This window comes from Pan paniscus, chromosome 13, assembly GCF_029289425.2.
Source record: "Pan paniscus chromosome 13, NHGRI_mPanPan1-v2.0_pri, whole genome shotgun sequence".
In the NCBI taxonomy this organism is placed as follows: domain Eukaryota; kingdom Metazoa; phylum Chordata; class Mammalia; order Primates; family Hominidae; genus Pan; species Pan paniscus.
The window spans coordinates 15,233,756-15,256,236 of NC_073262.2; the positions used below are offsets into that span (position 1 = coordinate 15,233,756).

At 39.0% G+C, this 22,481-nt stretch overlaps 1 pseudogene; it reads left to right on the plus strand.

Annotated features, from left to right (window-relative positions):
- Window positions 1-21,657, plus strand: part of LOC117978421 (protein capicua homolog) — a 36,773-nt pseudogene extending 15,116 nt beyond the window's left edge.
- The last annotated feature ends 824 nt before the right edge of the window (window positions 21,658-22,481 follow it).

Genomic DNA, 22,481 nt, shown 5'->3' on the forward strand with positions numbered 1-22,481 from the left:
CCTAACTGCCTCCCTTCTCTAACCAAATTAGGAACAATTATATGGCCACATAGTATCGAATCAAGTTTATAATTTTAAAATAATTGGGAGATTTTGTTGTTTAACACTTGTTTTCACTATAAGACTGTAATTACATGCAAGTAAGAACCATGCCTGTTTGTTTACTCCTGCCACAGTCAGAATAGTGCCTGGAATATGCAGTAAGGGCTGAACAAACACTAAATAAATAAACAAGTGAATAAATGGATATTGTCTCGTTTTTAGAACAGAGTACTAAATGGATCATGAACACTATCTGGTATGTCATGTAGGTAATTTACAAGGGCTAAAATTTCAGCTCAGATTTACCTTTTCCTGGATACAGGTCTTGATAGGTCTCTTGATGTCATTTCACTTCAAATTCTTCCTTAGAAAACTTGGACAATAGCATTTGCTGTCTTGTCCAAATTGTTACTAAGAATCCAAAGAGATATCTGACATGAAATGACATTGGAAAACATTAAACACGATTGAAATAATGCTAGCCAATATGGTTATTATTAGAAACGAATTACATTTTCAACTTAAAAATAGTAATACTTATTGCAGACTCAAATGTGCTTATTCTAAAACAAGTAAATGTTTGCCTATGGTCTGAGATTCTAATCCACGGAGTTCATTCTAATCCACATTCAACACTATCATGTACCAGTGGGCCTCATAACCCACCTAGCCCTGTGATTTTTCAGGTTCACTTTTCTAAACTTGCGAATTAAATATTTATTATTAAATATTTATTTTCTTAGTTCAGAAGAGGAAAAAAACTCTTGTAATTGTTGCCCATTTCAGGAGAAATCTTGCATTTGAAAACAAGAGATAAATATACACAACTGAGGGCTGTGGTTTAAACAAAATCTTGAGAATGTTTTTTGACCTTATACATTTGTGCTTTAGTATAACAAAATGATATAGACAAAGGTAACTTTTAATAGAACCAGTCACTAAATTTAAGAAATGACAAATTCTTCTGCTTAGCTAAGCAACAGAGAAGGTAAAATACTAATTCAATTCATCAATTTAAGCAATACTCATTAAGAGCCAAGTATGTGCTTACTGAATAAGCTGCTAAGGTTTGGTGGTTACAGAATGTGCGGTGAAATGATGTCTACATCACAGTCCAACATTCACAGAGTTTAAAAGCCTACCAAGAATCAAGACAGACACAAATACCTAACATAGACGTTTGTATGTGATAAGAGAGCCAGAGTACAATTTAGGAGAAGAAATTCTATGGAAGGAAGATTCATTTCCATTAGACCAGAAAAGACAGCACATTTGAAGGCCTGAATAAGAAATATTCTGGATAAGATATTGTGGCTGCCACCAGAATGGCTCTTGATTATCTCAACCTCTTGGTATTTATACCCTTATATAATCTCTTTCCTATAGTATAAGCTGGTCCCAGGTACTTGTTTCTATTGAATAGAATAGAACAAAAGTAATGAGATGCCACTTCTGAGATTAGATTATAAGATACTGTGAATTTCATCTTGTGCCCTCTCCCTCTCTCTCTTTCTCTTGCCCTCTCATTTGAATGAAGCCAACTGGCATGCTGTCAGTGGCCCAGTGTAAGTCCTGTTACAAGAAATTGATGATTGCCTGTAGCCAACCCTAAGTGAAGAACTGAGGTCCTCAGTCCTACAAATGGAGAGAAACTGAATCTAGCTAAGAACCATGTGAGTGAGCTGGGAAGAAGATCCACCCTCAGTTGAAATTTAAGATGACATATTGAGCAGACATATTGAGACACACTGAAAGTAAGAGAGCAGGAGGAAACAAAACCAGGGTCATACAAAGAACACAACTGATTTTGAGATTCTCACATAAGTATTACACCTTCAGTGAGCACGTGTACTAGAAATTAAAAAAATAAATAAAATAAACCTTCAAAGAGAGCTAGCAAATAAATTTCCCTATGTTCTCAGCTCTGAGTGGAGAGAGAAAATGTTCCCTGTAGAGTTTATAGCCAGAATCCAGCTCTCAAACAGGTTTCAGCCTGAACTCACACAATCTGTGTGGCTTCCAAATTTGCAAGCTGAGAATTTAATTCAAAGTGGTCTCAGGTTGATAGCAGTCCAAAATGCCAGGTGGGAAAAAAAAATTCTCTCTGGACAAATAAATCATCAAAGCAAGCTCATAAGAGCAGGTTTCAAAGGTCATGAGCTTCTAACACACACACAAAAATCACGCACACAAAATGGGGGTAGCAGCAACATGGGTAGCGTATTCAAACTTGAAAAGACTTTAAATATTTGTATTATTAGATGTAGATTATGAAACATATTTTAATGTGGTTAATTTTTTTAAGGAATCAAAACTATGAGTAAAGACCAAGAAAACTGTGCTGGATGGCCACTTCCACCATGGCTCCCCTCCTATTTAAGTCTGGGTACTGAGTCACCCGAAGTCTTCAGGCACATGGTTCCAGGTTTGGGTTTGCCTATGAAAGAAACTCATGAGAGCTGGAAGTGAGGCGTGAAGAGGAGGTCTTCACATAAAGCAGGCTTAAGGATTCGACACAGCAGGTTTGACAGATGTGATGGCTTGCAGAATTCTTTATGAGCTCCCACTGTCCATCTGGATAAGATTTACAGACCTTTCAGAAATTCCTATAAGCCTGGGTTCTGTGCCCACACTCTAGACTGTCAGGCTAAGATCTCTGATATAAAACAGACCTCTTCTGATTTTGTCTAGCTGCTTTTCTAATATCTATTCACCAAGCTCTTCCAATAATAGCATAAGGCCCTAATTAATATTAAACTTTTATCTTTATAATACTTAGGATGTCTTCTGTTTTCCTGATCAAATTCTGACTACTATTAAAATATAAAGAATTGTCCAGAAATATATTTAAAGAATCACACATTGATCTTCTTTAAATGAAAATATAACAATTGTATGGACTAGGATGATTACAGTTGTTCAGTTCTGACTGTTATTTGAAGAAAAAAGCAATAAGAAGCCTCAGCAACTTAACAGAAGGAGCTGCCATTTACTAGGAGAAAAGATTGTAGATGAGAGTGTAGCAAAGGTCAGAATTCTGTGAAGCTTGAGATGTCTATTATAATGAATTATCTTTTATACTCACTACAATTTCCTAACAATTTTGGGGTTTATATTTTTGAAAGAGATATACCTTTAATTTTCTTTCTTTGTACTATTGTTAGGTAACTTTAATGTGCAGATTATACTACAGTGAAAGTTGCCAATGACAAGGCAAAGTCACTTACATCAGACCCAAAGCAAAGTGGAGCCGGGTCGTGAAAAAGGGATCTTGTGTGTGTGTCCACGATAAGCACTATCACAAGGACTTTCTATCAACTCACAAGAAATTTCTGCCCACCCAGCACACTCTGTTTGTCCAGCTCATCCTGTAGCTGTCTCTATAATAGTACCTATCATAAAAAATTCCTCAAGACTGCAGCATTTCAGATAAGCCACCCTCACAAGAACACTTGCCTAGCAATGGCTGTTTCTGCCAGTAAGTTAACACCAGCTCCTGCATCAGGCCCTGTGACCAATGATGTTTGTTTCAAAACAGCTTGCATAGACTTCTTTTTGTCTTTAAATATTTTCCTTACCTCAACCTCTTGGGATGCACCTATGATTGATCATAGCACAAATATCTCAGATTATAATCCTTGTTTATTTCCAAATAAATTTATTTCTTTGGAGATCCACTTTTTCTGTTGTTATACATTGACATTGTTATCATGAAATTGGTTGGGTGATGTGTCTTATTTTCTTGTCTCCAGAAGAATTTCTGTAACAGTGCAATTAAACGTTCTTTGCATGTTTGCTAGAACTCACCTGTAAAATTGTCTGAGCAACCAAAGCCTCGTTTTTGTGTATAGTTTTTCTTTTGTGATTGGGGAGGGGGGTTTATCGTACTGATTCAAGGTGTGAAGGTAACATCATTTTGATTTTATACATCTTCTTCAGTCCACTTAAGCATGTTACATAGCGTTGTTTGTTCTTTTCATGATATTCTTTACAGTAGTCTCCTAAATGTTCCCTCTGCTTCTGCCATGAGCCCCTACAATCTATTTCAACTCAGAAGCTATAGAGTTTGTTTAAAACATGTAACATATTATGACACCTTTCTTACTGTAAAACATCCCATGGTTTCTTGTAGTATTTATAGTAAAAGTGAAATTTTTATGATGGCTTGAGAAACTTTTCCCATTAGATGCCCAAGTGCTGGTCTGGTCTGATCTTCTCATCTTCCCTTGGGTGATTCTGTGGCAGTCACACTAGCCTCCTTGCTGCTCCACAAAAACTCCAGCATGATCCTACTTCAGGATATTTGCCATTGTTACTGCATCTGCCTGGAACCTTTTCTCCCATATAAACATAGAGATTGCTCTTGCCTGTCCTTCAAGTCTATTCTTAAATGTCCCATTCTCTGTGAAGCTTTCCTGCCCACCCTATTTAAATTACAGACTTCACTCCCAATTCCCCATCTACTTTAAGAGTCTTCATTTATCATTCCTTGACAAATTGTAAATATACATGTTCACTTTTTTATCGTCTGTCTCCAAATACTGGAATGTTAAGTTCTGTAGTGTCAGATATTTCTGTTTGGTTCACTGGTGTATTCTTAAAGCATGTTACATACTAGGTATACTCAATGAATATTTGTTGAATAAATATCACATTGGGCTTATTCCAGAAATTCAAGCTTGTTTCAATAGTTAGAGCAATCTACAAATGTAATTCATTACATTAACTAATTAAAGGAGCTAAATCACATCACCACCACAATAATGCAGAAAAACACATTTGATACAACTCAATATTCATGTCTGCCTAACAAACATCTCATGATACTAGGAAAAGAGGAAGGGATATATTATTTTCATGTATAAAACACTAACCATTGTAGCATGCCAATATACTCAAAATTCAATGAAATTCCTATCAAAATCTTAGCATTCCTCTTAGTCCTCAACAAAGCATTTCTAAAATGTGTATAGAAGACCAAAGGGCCAAAAGAGTCAACTTCTGAAGAAGTGGAAAAGAAAGTTGAGGAAATCTTAAAACATGTTATTGAGCTTAAAGTTGCAAAAATAAACTCATGTACCATAATTCATGAGTAGAAAAATAGACTAGTGGAATAACATAAAAATAAAAACAATGCTTACATAAAATGTTGTAACTGATTTGGATGTCATTCGAAATCAGTAAGTACATAGATGGACAATGTAATGAAAGATGCTAGGCAAATAATGTGGTAGGGAGAATAATGGCCCTCAAAGATGCCCATGCCTAACCCTGGAACCAGTGAATATGTTACACTGAATGCAATAAAGGCTTATCAGATGTGATTCAGGATGCAAACCGAGATGGAGAGATCTTCCTGGGTTATCCAGATGGGCCCAGTCTAATCACATGAGTTCTTAAAAATGGAGAACCTTTCTTAGCTGAGTCCAGAGAGAGATGTGACAATGAAAGAATGGTCAGAGAAATGTGACATTGCCAGCTTTAAAAATAGAAAGGAGAGGCAATGAGAAAAGGAATGCTGATGTTCTCTAGAAGATAGAAAAGGCCAGGATATGGATTCTACCCTAGCCGCCATAAAGAAACATGCCTGTCGACAACTTGATTTTAGTTCACTAAAATTCATGCCTGATTTCTGACTTGTGTACACTGTAAGATGACAAGTTTGTGTTATTTTAGGTCACTTACTTTGTAGAAATTTGTTACAGCAGTAATAGAACAAGTGGTTATCCATATGAGGCAAATTAGATTGGATACCTATCTCCAACAGAAATCAATTCAAGGTGAATTCCAGGAAAATACTTAAAACATTTAGATTAAAAATAAATGAGAATTTTTGTTACTTTTGGTAGGTCATAGAACCAAGAAAAACAAATATTAAGGAGGAAAAATGAACATATGACTACATCAAAATATAAAACTTCTCTATTTGGATGATATCATAAGGTGACAAATCATAAACTGTAATATTTGCAACATATATATGAGTGAATAAATATACATTTAGAATATATATGAACTCCCAAAATTCAACAGGAAAAATAAGACATAGAACAAGCAAAATGCATAAACAAAAGAAGGCAAAACAAAAATAATGACTGATAATTATATGAAAAGAAGCTCATCTTCATAGATGAGCAGATAAATGCAAATTAAAACCACCCTGAGGTGCTTTTTACATCCATGAGCCTGATAAAAGTTAGAGTCTAAAAGTAATAATTAACAAAGATGGGAAGTAACAGAAAATCTTGTCCATTACTGGTTAAAGTATAAACTGATACAGCTACTTTATAGAATATTGCATTATAGAATAAAGTTGTGAGTATGTATATGCAGTGACTCAGCATCTTCATTGCTAGTATGTACTCAAGAGAAACTTACAGGAGTGGACTAGGAAGTACATACAAAATGATTACAACATTGTTTGTTATATCAGAAAATGAAAAAGACACCCAATTTTCCAGCAAAAAAAATAAGTAAAAATAAATCCTGGTGTATTCTAACAATGGAATAATATATAGCCATTAAAATAAATCAACTATTACTGTACATATGAATGTAGGTATCAGCAAAACATATTGTTTAGTGAAAAAGTAAGAAGCTGAAGAAGAATATATACAATATGGTTACATTTATATGAAGTCCAAAAACTTGCAAAATAAAGAAATGTATTTAGAAATAGATTCACATGTGAGAAAACTAGAAGAAAATTAATGAAAGGATAAAAGGGATAGCAGTAATTCTGAGTAGTTGAGGGGATTTCAATTGGAAAAAAATAGTATCATATTCTTTAAGTCAGGTAGTGGGTATTAGCATTTGTTTTACCATCGTTCTTTATTCTTATAGCTAAACTATATATTTTCAATGTATTTAATGTATTTTTGCATAATTAAATATTATGCAATAAAAATGAGATAACAAAAAAGTAGAAAATGATAAATTACAATAAAGAAATGGAGAGAAAATTATAATCTAGTTGAGTAATGGTATATTACATAGCTATTTTCCTAAGTAGATGTATGTACATGATGTATGCACGATTGTACATACATGTTCTTAATTATATATAAATATATGTACATATTTTTAATATAAAATACTAAACAAAGTACACCAAAATATTAGCTCCTATGTTAGTGAGATAATGTTTTGTTTTTTTGTATTTTAAGTTTTACATAGTAGGTGTATTTGTCTGTTTTCATACTGCTATAAAGAACTGCCCAAGACTGGGTAATTTATAAAGGAAAGAAGTTTAATTGGCTCACAGTTCAGCACCGCTTGGGAGGCCTCAGGAAATCTACAATCATGCCGGAAGACAAATAGGAAGCAAGCCAGCTTCTTCGCAAGGCAGCATGAAGAAGCGCCGAGCAAAGGGGAAAGAATCCCTTATAAAACCATCAAATCTCGTGAGAACTCACTATCACAAGAACAGCACAGGAGAAACTGCCCCCATGATTCAATTACCTCCACCTGGTCTCTCCCTTGACCTGCGGGGATTATGGGGGCTATGGGGATTACAATTCAAGATGAGATTCAGGTGGGGATACAAAGCCTAATCGTATCAGTAGGCATGTGTTGAATTTTAAACTCAGAGAAAAATACTAGTGTTTTTATAGGATTCTTACTAAAGAAAAACCAGAAAGTAATAAACCATCTACGCTAAGACATAAAATTCAGTTGTTTAGTTACAAGATAGAATGTGGCCTTGTAAGAAAGCAAATTAACTTCTAACATACAAAGCCTTAGAGAAGATTCAAGTGACTGACGGATCTTAAACAGAGCTATTATTACAACTAAAACTGCAGTAAAATATCCTCAGCAACATAGATGTGTGTGTTTCACTAGTCAGAGCAATACAAGTTTAATGAAACTCCATTGGTGGTGTTTTTAATCAGACAATTTCTGAAGATGTCCTGGCTTATTCATAGATGCAAGCCAAATCTCTAGAAGAGTATCATAATAAGAAAAAAAAGAATACAGGCAATTGAGAGCTGTTCCAAAGTTTAGGGAGTTTTTGTAAGGAATTAATAAATAAAAATGTTCTTGAAAGAGAGAAATTAATATGCAGTTCATACTGCCAGAACTGCAGGCAATTTATCAAACTCCTCTAATCCTCCAAAATCGCTATTTTTTTTTGACACACACTTTACAGTACAGAAGAAAATGTCTCCGGCAATAAATCACAAAGTTAAAATTACCTAGTCTACAATTAACTAGACAGTGATGGTAAATCATTTTCTACCAAAAGAAAGAAATGTCTTGTCTATTCAGGTTCTGCTCTACTTAAAAGTTTTCCCTGTTGGCGAGCAAGTGTTAGAAAATCATATTTTATACGTACATTCAGCTTAACTATCATTCAGCTCAGGAAGATGACTCAGGGCCTTATCCATACCTTCAAGTTTGCTCTTAGCAAGTAATTGTTTCAGTATCTATATCAAAAAGGCTTAAGTCTGCAACATGTTTCTGAATGATTAACAAGGTGATAGTCAGTTCTTCATTGAATCCTGGATGCTTTATTTTTCTTAATAAGAGGAATTCATATGGATCAGCTAGAAAAAAATTAAGAGGAAAATCACATGGAAAGTTATATATTATATATCTATTATATATATATATTATATATCTATTATATATATAATATTATATATCTATAATATTATATATCTATTATATATAATATATATCTATAATATTATATATCTATTATATATAATATTATATATCTATATTATATATAATATTATATATCTATTATATATTATATATCTATTATATATATATTATATATTGTATATCTATTACATATATTATATAATATATCTATTATATTATATATTATATATCTATTATATATCATTTCCAAATTCCCCAGCGTTCATATTTGTCAGTGCAAGTAAAGAGCCTTAGTGCTGATGAGGTTTGAGGTATGACCATTTGGGAGAATTTATGAACTCTACATGTCGCTTGATGTGTGCTTCAGGGTACACTTTTTTTTTTTTTTGAGACGGAGTCTTGCTCTGTCGCCCAGGCTGGAGTGCAGCGGTGCGATCTCAGCTCACCGCAAGCTCCGTCTCCCGGGTTCACGCCATTCTCCTGCCTGAGCCTCCTGAGTAGCTGGGACTACAGGCGCCCGCCACTATGCCCTGCTAATTTTTTGTATTTTTAGTACAGATGGGGTTTCACCGTGTTAGCCAGGATGGTCTCGATCTCCTGACCTCGTGATCCACCCGTCTCGGCCTCCCAAAGTGCTGGAATTACAGGCGTGAGCCACCACGCCCGGCCAGGGTACACTTTTAAGCAGAGACACTACTTTGAAGGTCATAAAAAATATAATAAGAGATAAGGCTAATTTCCTTTAATAATAATGAAATCCTTTAATAAAAATATAAAGGAATAATATAATAATTGTCTTTAATAAAATATAATAAGAGATAAGGCTAATTTCCTTTAATAAAATATACTAACTACATACCAACAGAATTCCAAAAAAAGAAATGGAGAGGAAGGGAGCATGGGTCATTAATCTTGTCAAAAATATAAAATTATATACGAGGAATTCCTAGAAACTGTTTTCCTTGTCTGCAGCCATTGTGCTGCTGCTACACAACTACTGCAAGCAGCCCTTCACGCCCTCCTCCCAATACAAAGCTAATTGACTTGTGAGAAATGTTAAGCTTGGAAGAGTCAGCATCGCTGCACTTATTTTTTATTCTACTCTGACATTAGAATAATCCTTGAGTGGGGGAAAGGTTAAAAAAAACCCTGGATAAGTGTTACTAATTAATGATGATTGTTTTAAACAATGTTTGGATAATTTTTCCTTGTCCCTTGACATAAACTTGATAAATAACTGAGAAGTGAGAAGGAGATTAGTGGGTTGATTAAATTCCATTCAGGTACTTAAAGTTAGCTCCAAAAATTTAGCTATTTATAAATTGTCATGCATTGTTAATGTATAAGAGATGTAGATTTCATTTATCTTTGGTGGAGCGAGATGAAGCAGTGAATCATTGAAGACTGAAAGAAAGAAAAAGGTCTTTTCCCTTTTCTTTAAGAAGCATCATGAGTTAAAAATATGTTAGTTGATACCAGAGAACTATATTTAAAGGGACAGCAATAAGCAAATTGATTACTCTGGTGATTATTGGAGTGACATTGCCTTTTAGTTGTACTTTCACAAAAATTCACAATATTTGCCAAAGTCAAGTTATGCATTACACTATTAATTTGTCATTCTTTTGTTTATATAGTCAATATCTCTATCTCAATTGGATCTATCTCAGCTGCTTCTAAACAAGCCATCATAGTCTCTCCCATTTCAACAATCTCTTCCAAGTACCATTTCATTTCTTCTTTTCATATTTTTGAAAACTTTTGAAAAACTACCTATTTTCCTCCTCCATTTCTTGTTCATTCCATTCTAGTGGACATGGAATCTGTTCCTCCTCCAAAACGGAATTTGGTAACCCTTAAATTACCAAACCCAAAACAATATGTTGTTTTTATCTTTACCTCTCTGTGGCATTTAATGATAAGACCACTACTTTCTTCACTTTTACCCTTCTTTCTTGAATTCAGTCAAACAACGTACTTACATTTTTCGTCTTATTCTCCATCTTAGAAACCACCTCAGCTTTCTCCATTCAGCCATAAAATTGTGCTTTTCCTCAAAGATTAATCTACCTCTCCTCTCACTCTATACTATCTCTGTTAGCTAATTTTATTTGTGCACATTGCTTATACTGGGCATTATATACACATATGCATGTGTGTACATGTGCACACACACACTGTATGTGGACATATATATATATGTGTGTGTGTGTATATATATATATAGTATATATATAAATTACAATAACATAAAGGTGGCATTTTAAATTAGTGGAAATTACCCTGATTTGATCACTACACATTCTATACATGTAAAAAAATATCACTCTGTATCCCAAGAATATGTACAATTATGCTTTGCCAAATGAAAAAGTTCATACATTGAAAAATTTTAGATAAATATCAAACTTTCTCTGAAACTGTAACTGTAAAATGTAAAAAACAGTAATTGCTATATTGCTTATTTCTGAGTAGAAGAATATGAGACATTTCCCTAATCATTATGTGTAATTACAATTACATATATATGTTTATATATTACATACATATATATATGTAATTGTAATTACACATAATGATTAGGGAAATGTCTCATATTCTATATATATAGACAGAAAGAGAAAATATATGAGGGAGAGAAAGAATCTTTCCATCTCCTTTGAGTTCCACGGTGTTGAGAGTCAGGACAACTACAATTGCTTCATCATGCCTGCTTGCAATTATAGGGCTTTTGAACCATTTGTTCCCTCCTTAGATATCCTCATTTTTTTCAGATTCTTGCTTAGAAGTCACTCCTCCGTGGACCTCCTCTGACATATTAAACATTGCAGTCCATTATAAGCTGCAAGAGGACAGGGATTTTTGCCTGTTTTATTCCCTACTGTATCACCAGGGGCTACAGCAATATCTGACAAACAGTGGGCATGTAATGAATATTTGTTAAGTGAAGTAATAAATTCAATCAAATCACATCACCTGTTTAAAGCACTTCATTGGCTTCACATTGCACTTAGAATAAAGAGAAATTCTTTTTATACAATATAAGTTCCTGCAGAATGCAGACACTTTCTACTTCTCCAGCCACTTTTCAACTCCTCTCCTACTAGCTTCTGTATTTAAGCCACATTAGACCTTTCTTCAGTTTTTTATATAGACTTTGTTGCATCACACCTCAGAGATTCTGTACATGTTCTTCCTCCTGCCTAGAAAGGATCGTCCCTCCACTTTCGCCAACTAATCCCTGCTCAACTTTTCATCTCAGCAGGAGGCCCATTCTCTTTGGCAATCCTCTGGCCTCCAGCCCATTTATTATATACTCACATGTCAACATGTACTTCGTACAGCACGTAACACAATTGCACTTTTATATTTTAACAAATTATATTTCCCATATTGAACTGTAAGTCTCCTGAAAGGAGGAATTTTGTTCTTGCTCATCATCAACTTTTTCAACATCCAGTGCACCATTTAGAACTTAGATGTAGTCAATACAGGTTTGTGGAATGAAAGAGGAAAAGAAAGAATTAATATTCCTTTAAATCAGGATGGCAAAGATCGTATATAGAAAATTGGCTAAGTTGTGGTCCATTCATATTTGCTCCCAATTAAGGAGCACAGCTATGAAAAGGAAGGCTTCAAATTAATAACCAATAGATTTTTTTAAAAAGAAAACTGGCCAGGTACTGTGGCTTATGTCTGTAATATCAGCATGTTGGGAGGCCAAGGCAGGATTACTTGAGCCCAGAAATTCCAGACCAGCCTGAGAATTTGGCAAAACTCTGTCTCTACAAAAAATACAAAAATTAGCCAAGTTTGGTGGCATGTGCCTGTAGTACCAGCTACTTGGGAGGCTGAGGTGGAAGAATAGCTTGAGTCTGGGAGGTCAAGGCTGCAATGAGCTGTGATCGCACCACTGCACTCAAGCCTGGGTGGTAGAGTAAGACCCTGTCTCAAAAAAAAAAAAAAAGAAAAATCACTAAGCAAAATAAGACATGTGAAGGATCATGTCAAAGGTAAGAAAAATTAGGGGAACATTAAAAGCTTTCTTCCCAAGCCACTAAATCAACTTGATTAACAAAATTACCACCTGATTTAGCATTAGAAAATTACATTACATATCAAACATAAACCCATTAATCAAATACTAAAGAAATTTCTGAGTTAAATGGTATAATGTTAGCTTATGCCAGAGCTGACCTTGAAAGACTGCTCAAGTATGGCTCAGTGTGATTGAAAGTTCTGTGTGAATACGTTTTTGGAAAGATCCAACAGCAACACCTTAGTGTATGCTTTTGAAATAAAATGTATCTGAGTAGCAGCAAAGTTATTCTCAAATTTCCATTTTATAGCTGGAGATGTTATACCGTGACATATATGATAGGACCCAATATGGATTAATCCCTTTTAGAAGTCAATCAGGAAGAGGGGAGCAGTTAAAACAGTTGCTTAGTTTACAAACATTAGAACAATTTTCTTATTCACACCATCTGATTATTGTATTTTATTTTTTCCCCAACGTTTAGACTATACAATGAGTTAAGAATGATAAAAATAAGCTCACCAATATACTATGTACATATTTACCAAAATCTGTGCATGCTTATACATATAAACACAGCTGATAATTTATTAGTTAGGCTCATTTGTAATTTTTGTCACTATAGACAAGGTTTTTATTTAAATTGAAGATTAGTATACATTTTAAATGATTAGTCAAAATAAAAAATCTAAAATGTGCTCTAAATACCTCTTAGGTCAGAAAAAAAAAAAGTCAAAAGCTAGAATATAGAGAAATTAAGAAATGCCCTAAATTTCTAATCTGACAAAAATTCATACGAGATTGAAATATTTTAATGGAAAATAGAACAGAACTAATCATTGAAGAAATTATAGAAAGGAAACAAAATAAACAGATTATATGGAGTATTTTTAGAAGATAAGTAAATAAATTAATATACTAGGAAAAAACAAGGGAAATATAATTGATAAATAAATACAGGTAAGAGTTCTTTTGAAATAATGATAAAATAGAAAATCTCTGTCAAAACTAAAAGGAAAGATGCATAAATATATAAATAAATGATAAAACGATGTTGCATACATATATGACTTTTTCAGAATCAAAAAATTTAAATTTCTGTAATAAAATTTAAATGTTTATAAATTTAAAAAACTAGAAGAAAGAATGTTGACTGTTCACAATACAAATAAATGACAAATATTTGAGGTGATGGATATGCTAATTATCCTTATTTGATCATTGGACATTGTATACATGTATCAAAATATCACTCTGTATCCCATGAACATGTACAATTATTTGTCTCAAAAACAAACAAAAGATAATGGGAGAATGTTGAAAACTCAGAGAGAAGAGCAACTCTCACAGATAGGGATCCAGATAACATTAGCAGCTGATTTCTCAGCAGAAACCTTGAAGGCCAGTAGGCAGTGGATTATATATTTAAAATAATGAAGAAACCTGTCAATTGAGAAATCTATAGCTGGAAAACTTATCCTTCAAAAATGAGGGAGAAATTAAGACATTTCCGGATTTTTTTTAAAAACTGAAAAAAAAATCCATTTATCCCTGAATTTGCCATTCAAGAAGTGTTAAGTCCTTCAGGTTGAAATAAATGAACTCTAGGCAATAACTATATAAGTAAATAAGCAAGATGTATGAATATACAAAGCTCTCTGGTAAAGGTAAATACATAAACAAACATAAAAACAGTCCTATTGTAATTTTGGTTTCTAACTCTGCTTTTTATTTTCTACATAATTTAAAAGGCAAATGCATAAAATGTAATTGTAAATCTGTTAGCTGGTATACAATGAATAAAGATATAATCTGTTACATCAATAACATAAAAAGAGTAGAGCTATATGTATAGCAGTAGAATTTTGGTATGTGATTGAACTTAAGTTGAAATAAATTCAAATTAAAATGTTATAACTCTAGGATGTTATATGTAATTCGCATAGTAACCAAAAACAAAATATACATAGAATATAAACAAAAGGAAATGAGACTAGAAACAAAATGTGTCACTACAAAAAAAATCAACTAAAGATAAAAAAGAAATAATTGAGAAAATGGCAAAAATCAGTAACTCTGACGTATTAAAACTTCCCATGCTACATAAATCTGAAAACTCTATTTCACATAAAACTGGAGCTGAAAGAGACAAATATTTCCCTATAAATTTAAAAGTTATATAGGGAACAAACACTAATTTTTTTTAGAAAAAATTCTAAAAAGAGTAAAAGTATGCCTTATACTACCCCAATTTCATGTTTTACAGCTCTGGGAAAATAGAAAATAAAATGTTCTATTAGCATGAATCCCTCTGTGCCCCCAAAAAACCCTATGGATTGCATCATTATTACCTAAAATGTCTATTGTCAAATGCAGCAGAGTGATATTTTTTACAAGGTAGATATTAATTCTAGATATGGAATAATATTGGTGATTTCAATTTTATAACACTGGGTTAAGATGAAAGAATGAGAAGATAAAGGTCCCTCAGCAATATAACTCACAAACATGTTCAGAAGCAGTAAGAAGTTACATTAATTATCTTTTGAAAGTCAATAATCTACATCTTTAATGTATGCATATAGCATAGCTAATGTACCATCGCTGGGTCCATTTATTCAATGAATAATTGCTGCTATGTGTCAGACATTTTTCTAGGCCTAGGAATGGATACATAAGTGAACAAAGCAAAGATTCTGGTTCTTGTAGAGTTTCCATTAAAAGACCATTTAGTAAAACTTTTCTTCCCCCAAATTATAAAATCTGTAAGATGATTTAACAACATGTGTAAAAGTCATTGTGGGCCAGGCACGGTGGCTCATACCAGGTGTGGTGACTCATAGCACTCTGTCACCCAGGCTGGAGTGCAGTGGCAAAATCTCTGCTCACTGCAACCTCTGCCTCCTGGGTACAAGCGATTCTCCTGCCTCAGCTTTCTGAGTAGCAAGGACTACAGGTGCACACCACCACGCCTGGCTAATTTTTGTACTATTAGTACAGACGGAGTTTCGCCATGTTGGCCAGGCTGGTCTCAAACTCCTGACCTCAAATGATCCGTCTACCTCGGCCTCCCAAAGTGCTGGAATTACAGATGTGAGCCACAATGCCCGGCCTTATTTTCTACAACTTTGGTAACTTTAGCATATACCCCAAATCTGTAAGACATAATATTATAATTCAAATGCAACTCATGGCTTCTCATTGTACTCTTTCCCTAGCTTTTGAATTATTTATTCTAATACCAGTTTTAATTCTGACACAAAAGCATGGGAGTTCTAATCAAAATCCAACCTTTTATCATAAAAACTATGACAAAATTATGAGTAGAACTTAAAAAGGAAAATAGGCCTATTAATTAGATTTGTCTTTGTAGCATTTAACTCTATAATAAATAACATAATATTTTATGCCTATGAGTACCCAACAAAGCCTCCAGCTTCTATTTAGATATAAAATGTAAAAGTCACTACTGGATCCACAAGCAAGACTGTGGTAAAGAAATTTCTCCACCTAACCAGCTTCTTTTACATGATGTTACATGTTTCTTTTGTTTTTTCATTTTGACAAATATTGATTGTCATCTTCGTGTTTGTCTATGTCCTAAGTGCTGGGATACAGAATCTGAAAAGATGGACACAGGACCTGCCTTCAAGTTCACCTTTTTTTTTTTTTTTTTTTTTTTGAGATGGAGTTTTGCTCTAGTCGCCCAGGCTGGAGTGTAATGGTGAGATCTCGGCTCACTGCAACCTCCACCTCCACGGTTCAAGTGATTCTCCTGCCTCAGCCTCCCAAGTAGCTGGGATTACAGGTCCCAGCCACCACGCCTAGCTAATTTTTGTATTTTTAGTAGAGATAGCGTTTCATCATGTTGGTCAGGCTGGTCTCGAACTCCTGACCTCAGGTAGTCGACCCACCTCGGCCTCCCACTGTGCTGAGATTACAGGCATGAGCCACCATGACCTGCTAGGAGTTCACGCTTTAGTTGGGGAAAATATACAATAAGCAAGCCAATTTTCAAAAAGAGAACTGCAATTAGAGTTAAATGCTACAATCTCACAGGAAGATGGGATGTAGAATGATAAGGCTCTCAGAATAGTAAGAGAAACTATTGCTTCTTACGATGCTTGTCTTTCTTTGTATCAGTGCTCAGCTGAGTCTGCAGTGCTTCAGAGGCAGCTTTCATTTTATAAAAATCTATGATTTCTCCTTCCAGTTGTTTTTTCTCTTCCTCGAGCTTCCTTATCTCCTCCTGTTGAATCATTTTAAGATGCTCGAATTTGTCCTGCAGCTGTGAAACCAATGTGCAGTTGTGACACCAAAGCAGTGTGGCTGAACACCCAAAAGAATATGCTTTTTTCTGATTATCAAACAAACCCTAATCATCACAGTAGAGCACGATCTTAATAACAATCTCAAAAACTCAGGAGTAAACACTCAGATATGGAATTTTTCTTTTCTTTCTTTTTTCCTTTTATAAGATGGAGTCTCACTCTGTTGCCCAGGCTGGAGTGCACTGGTGCAATCTCAGCTCACTGCAACCTCCATCTCCCAGTTCAAGTGATTCTCCTGCCTCAGCCTCTTGAGTAGCTGGGACTACAGGCATGCACCACCACTACAGGCGTGTGTCACCACACCTGGCTATTTTTTGTATTTTTAGTAGAGATGGGGTTTTGCCATGTTGGCCAGGCTGGTCTAGAACTCCTGACCTCAGGTGATCCTCCTGCTTTGGCCTCCCAAGGACTTTTTTTTTTTTTTTAAATATAGAGACAAGTTCTCAGTACGTTGCCCAGGCTGGTCTCAAACTCCTGAGCTCAAGTGATCCTCCCACCTCAGCTTCCCAAAGTGCTGGGACTGACTGGATGCAGTGGCTCATGCTTGTAAACTCAGCACTTTGGGAGGCCAAGGTGGGAGGATCTCTTGAGCCCAGGAGTTCAAGACCAGACTGGGTGATATAACACAACAGTAAACTTCAACAGGAGAGAGAATCTGTAAACTTGAATATAGATCTTCTGAAATTATCCAGTCAGAGGACAAAGAAAAAAAGAATAAAAAAGAGAAAAGAAGGCTGGGTGTGGTGGCTCAAGCCTTTAATCCCAACAGTTTGGGAGGCCGAGGCAGGCAGATTAAGAGGTCAGGAGTTCAAGACCAGCCTGTCCAACATGACAAAGCCCCGTCTCTACTAAAAATACAAAAATTAGCCGGGTGTGGTGGCACACACCTGTAGTCCCAGCTACTTGGGAGGCTGAGGCAGGAGAATCGCTTGAACCCAGGAGGCGGAGGTTGGAGTGCAATGTGAGCCGAGACCACACATTACACTCCAGCCTGGGTGACAGAGCATGACTCTGTCTCAAAAAGAAAAAGAAAAAAAAAGAGACAGAGAAAAGAAAGCCAACAAGACACCATTAGGCAAACCATTGTCAGGTTATGGGAGTTTGAGAAGGAAAGTAGAGAAAGGAGAAGAAAGCTTATTTAAAGAATGGCTGAAAACTGCCTAAATCATCGGAAAGATTTAGACATCTAAATCCATGAAGCTTAAAGATTACTAAAGAGGTTCAAACCAAATAGATACTCACCAAGTCACAATATAATCAAATAGTCAAAAGTTAAAGAAACTTTGCAGGTCAGGACAGAATCGAATAATACATTCAAAGTGCTGAAAGAAAAAAACTGCCAGCAACTAATACTATGTCTGACAAAGCTGTCCTTCAGAAAGAAAAAAGAAATAACGTGTTTCCTCGACAAACAAAGCTGAGGGCATTCAGGACCACTAGGTCTACCTTAAAAAAATGCTTAACGGAGTTTTTCAAGTAAAAATGAATGAAGTTGGGAGCGGTGGCTCATGCCTGTAATCCCATTTTGGGAGGTTGAGGTGGGTGGATCACCTGAGGTCGGGAGGTGAAGACCAGCCTGGCCAACATGACAAAACCCCACCTCCAGTAAAAATACAAAAAATTAGCCAGGTATGAAGGCCACTGAGATCGTGCCACTGCACTCCAGCCTGGGTGACAAGAGTCAAACTACATTTCAAAAACAAAAAAACAAAACAAACAAAAAAAAACAAAACTTGAGGCCTGGCCTTCTGCTCCTCTCCAACCTCCCCTTTTCTGGGCCCAAGCCACCTTGGCTGAGGAGGGGGTGAGGAGGTGTGAGCCCCTGCCAGGAACCCCCTGCCCGGACCAAGTACTTGGCCCCCAGGCCTGCGTTCAGTGAGGCCTCCCATGGCATCAGCATGTTCGTGTGGAGGATTGTGGAAGGTCACTCTGCGGCCGTGTTCCCCTGGTACTCCATCCCCTTCCTCACCCCTCCCTGCAGCCACACGAGGCCCAGCAACCTGCCAGTCACTCAGTGGCCTCCAACCAGAGAAAACAACCTGCCAAGTTGGCAGCTGTTGCTCATGAGCGTCCACCAGGTTGGACAGGGAGTGTTGACCCTGGGCGGCCCCCTGGAGCCACCTGCCCTGAAAGCCCAGGGCCCGCAACCCCACACACTTTGGGGGTGCTGGAACCTGGTAAAAGCTCACCTCCCACCATGGAGGAGGAGCCCTGGGCCCCTCAGGGGAGTCCCTGCTGGACAGTGAGACAGAGAATGACCATGATGATGCTTTCCTCTCCATCATGTCTCTTGACACCCACTTGCCTCTACCACTCAGATGATGTCAGGCCCAGTCCCTCAGTGCCCTGTGCAAGGAATAGGACTCATCTTCTGAGAAGGATGGACGCAGCCCCAACAAATGGGACAAGGACTACATCCGCCCATCCATGAGTGGCGGTCATGATCTTCAGCAAGCGGCACCAGGCCCTGGCGGGGCACACCAGGGTCACCCCAACCAGGATAACCAGACCGTCAGCCAGATGCTGAGCGAGCGGTGGTACACCCTGGGGCCCAATGAGATGCAGAAATACGACCTGGCCTTCCAGGTGAAGGTGGCCCACTTGCAACAAGGACCGAAAGAAGTCCAGCTCAGAGGCCAAGCCCACAAGCCAGGGGCTAGCAGGAGTGTAACAACGGCTCATGGGAGTGGAGCGTATCAGAGACAGGCACTGCCACTGCCACTGCCCCTGGGGTGTCCTCTGAACTCCTGTCAGTTGCAGCCCAAACACTCCAGAGCTCAGATACCAAGGAGCAGCTTCTGTGGGGCAGAACGGCTGCACACAGTCAGGGAACCTGGCTCAGCCTGGCTCAAGCCTTCTCCCACAGCGGGGTACACAGCCTGGACGGCAGGGAAATAGACCATCAGGCACTACGGGAACTGACACAGGTGGTGTCTGGCACTGCATCATACTCTGGCCCAAAGGCTTCTACTCAGTATGGAGGTCCAGGCCACTTTGCAGCCCCTGGTGAGGGAGGTGACCAGTGGGCAGCCCTGCTGCTGCCCACCTGAGCTGCTCATTCCCAGCACATGGCCAGTGAGGACATAGTGAGTGACAAGGAGCACACGGTCATCCATGAGGAGGAGGGGGTGATGATGTCATTGCTGATGATGGCTTTAGCACCACTGACACTGATCTCAAGTTCAAGGAGTGGGTGACCGACAGAGTGGGGACAACTCTGGGGAGGAGCCAGAGGGCAACAAGGGCTTTGGTGGGAAGGTATTTGCACCTGTCATTCCTTCCTCCTTTACTCCTGCCGCCCCTTGCTGGATCCTGAGCCCCCAGGGTCCCCGGATCCACCTGCAGCTTTTGGCAAAGTCTATGGTCCCACCCTGTCCTCCTCCTACACATACTCGGATGCTTCCTCCTCAACCTTGGCACCCACCTCCTTCTTACTGGGCTCAGGAGCCTTCAAAGCCCAGGAGTCTGGTCAAGGCAGCAGAGCGGGCCCCCTACGGCCCCTACCCCTGGGGATGGGGGCCCAGGGACGCCTTCCAAGGTGACCTGTTTCCTCCCAATGGATCCTGCCACCTTCTGGTGCAAGAGACCTGAAAATGTGGGCAACCTGGAGCTACCAGGCTCCTCAGTCATCAGGGTCCCTCCCAACACTAAGGCTTTCCTAGGCAGGAGCTGGGCTGAGCCACCCTGGGGGCAGAGCCTGAAGAGAAACTGACTGGGCTTTTGGGGTCGGGGCAGAGGGAACCCCACGGACATGGATCCCACACTGGAGGACCCCACCACGCCCAAATGCAAGATGAGAAGATGCTCCAGCTGCAGTCCAAAGCCCGACACCCCCAAGTGTGCCATGTGTGATGGGGACAGCTTCCCCTTTGCCTGTACAGGTGGAGAAGCCGAGGACAGGCTCAGGGAACCGGAGACCGAGAAGGCGCTGTCCTCTTCACTGCACGTGCCCTGGACCAGTGCCGGCCCTGATCAAGCAGCTCTTCCAGGCCCACTGCTTCTTCCTGTCCACTAGGCCACAGCCACCCTCCAGGCCCACTATGCACACATCTTCCCCTCCAAGGTTTGTTCTGCCCCTGCCCTGACTCCCAGCCCTGTAGGGGTCCTGACCGCACCTCACCTGGCTCAGACTCTTGACGCTGCCCTGGCTGCCCCACCACTGCCTCTGCCCGAGAGTCACGTGAGGCTGAGAGTAGGGGCAGGGGCAGCAGTGGTGCCAGTTGGGGGGCGGTCCAGTGGGAGGAGCCTCAGCCTCGCGGGCTGCTCTGTGGGACTGATGACTGCATGATCTTCTGGGCACCTCACGGATCTTCAACTGCACGTGAAACGGATGCTAGTCGTGGGTGCAGGGCCGCTGGGAGCTGCTGCATGGTTCCCAGAGGCTGGACTGGGGCAGGTGCCAACTGAAGCTGCTGGGGCAGCACGGGCAGAATGTTCTGCACACAAACCTTGGAGAAGATGATGTGTGCATAGTGGGTCCACTGCTGCTGCCCCTGCCCTGACTCCCAGCCCTGCCTGACCCCACCTCAACCTGCTCAGGCTCTGGCGCAACCCTGGCTGCCCTGCCACTGCCTCTGCCCCAGAGTTGGGGCCTTGACAGCCTGGTTGGAAGGGGACACCCCAGCCCTGCCTCAACACCTGGGGGTCTCCATAACTACCACAGGCAGGTGGGCAACCCCAAAGATCCCAGGACTCACAGTACCCCCTGAGAACATGGAAAGTATGTGGGGGTAGCAATGGAGGGCAGGATGGTTATCTTCTCCCAGTTCTCCCAGGTAAAGCCATTTAATCCTTTCAGTTTGGGACGGAGTAAGGCCTGCCTCTTTTTTTTTTTTTTTTAGACCGACTCTTGCTCTGTCACCCAGGCTGGAGTGCAGTGGTGCGATCTTGGCTCACTGCAACCTCTTCCCGCCGGGTTCACGCCATTCTCCTGCCTCAGCCTTCCGGGTAGCTAGGATTACAGGTGCACGCTACCACATCCGGCTAATTTTTGTATTTTTAGTACAGACGGGGCTTCATCTTGGCCAGGCTGATTTCGATCTCCTGACATCGTGATCTGCCTGCCTCCCCCTCCCAAAGTGCTGGGATTACAGGCGTGAGCCACCACGCCTGGCCAAGGCCTGCTCCTCTTATCTATACCCCCTACCCCTGCAGCTGTGCCGGGGGAAAGCTGGGCGGTTTCCCTCCTCCAAGCCCCTGTACATACCATGAATTGTGGGACCTTCAGAGCTTTTCACTTTTTGGAAAATAGCTCCTGCTGGGGCTACAAGATGGAGTGTGAAGAGGGCCTTGGGCCACAGGGAGGCGCCTGTGGACTAGAGGGATTTCATGCAGCCCTTCTTTCCCCAGAGGGGCTGGACTCAGGTGAGTATGGGGGTGGGGGCTCCTGCACTTCGACACAGGCAGCGGGAGGGTTTTCTCCCCATTCCCTCTGCACTCCCAACTTGAGCTATACTTTT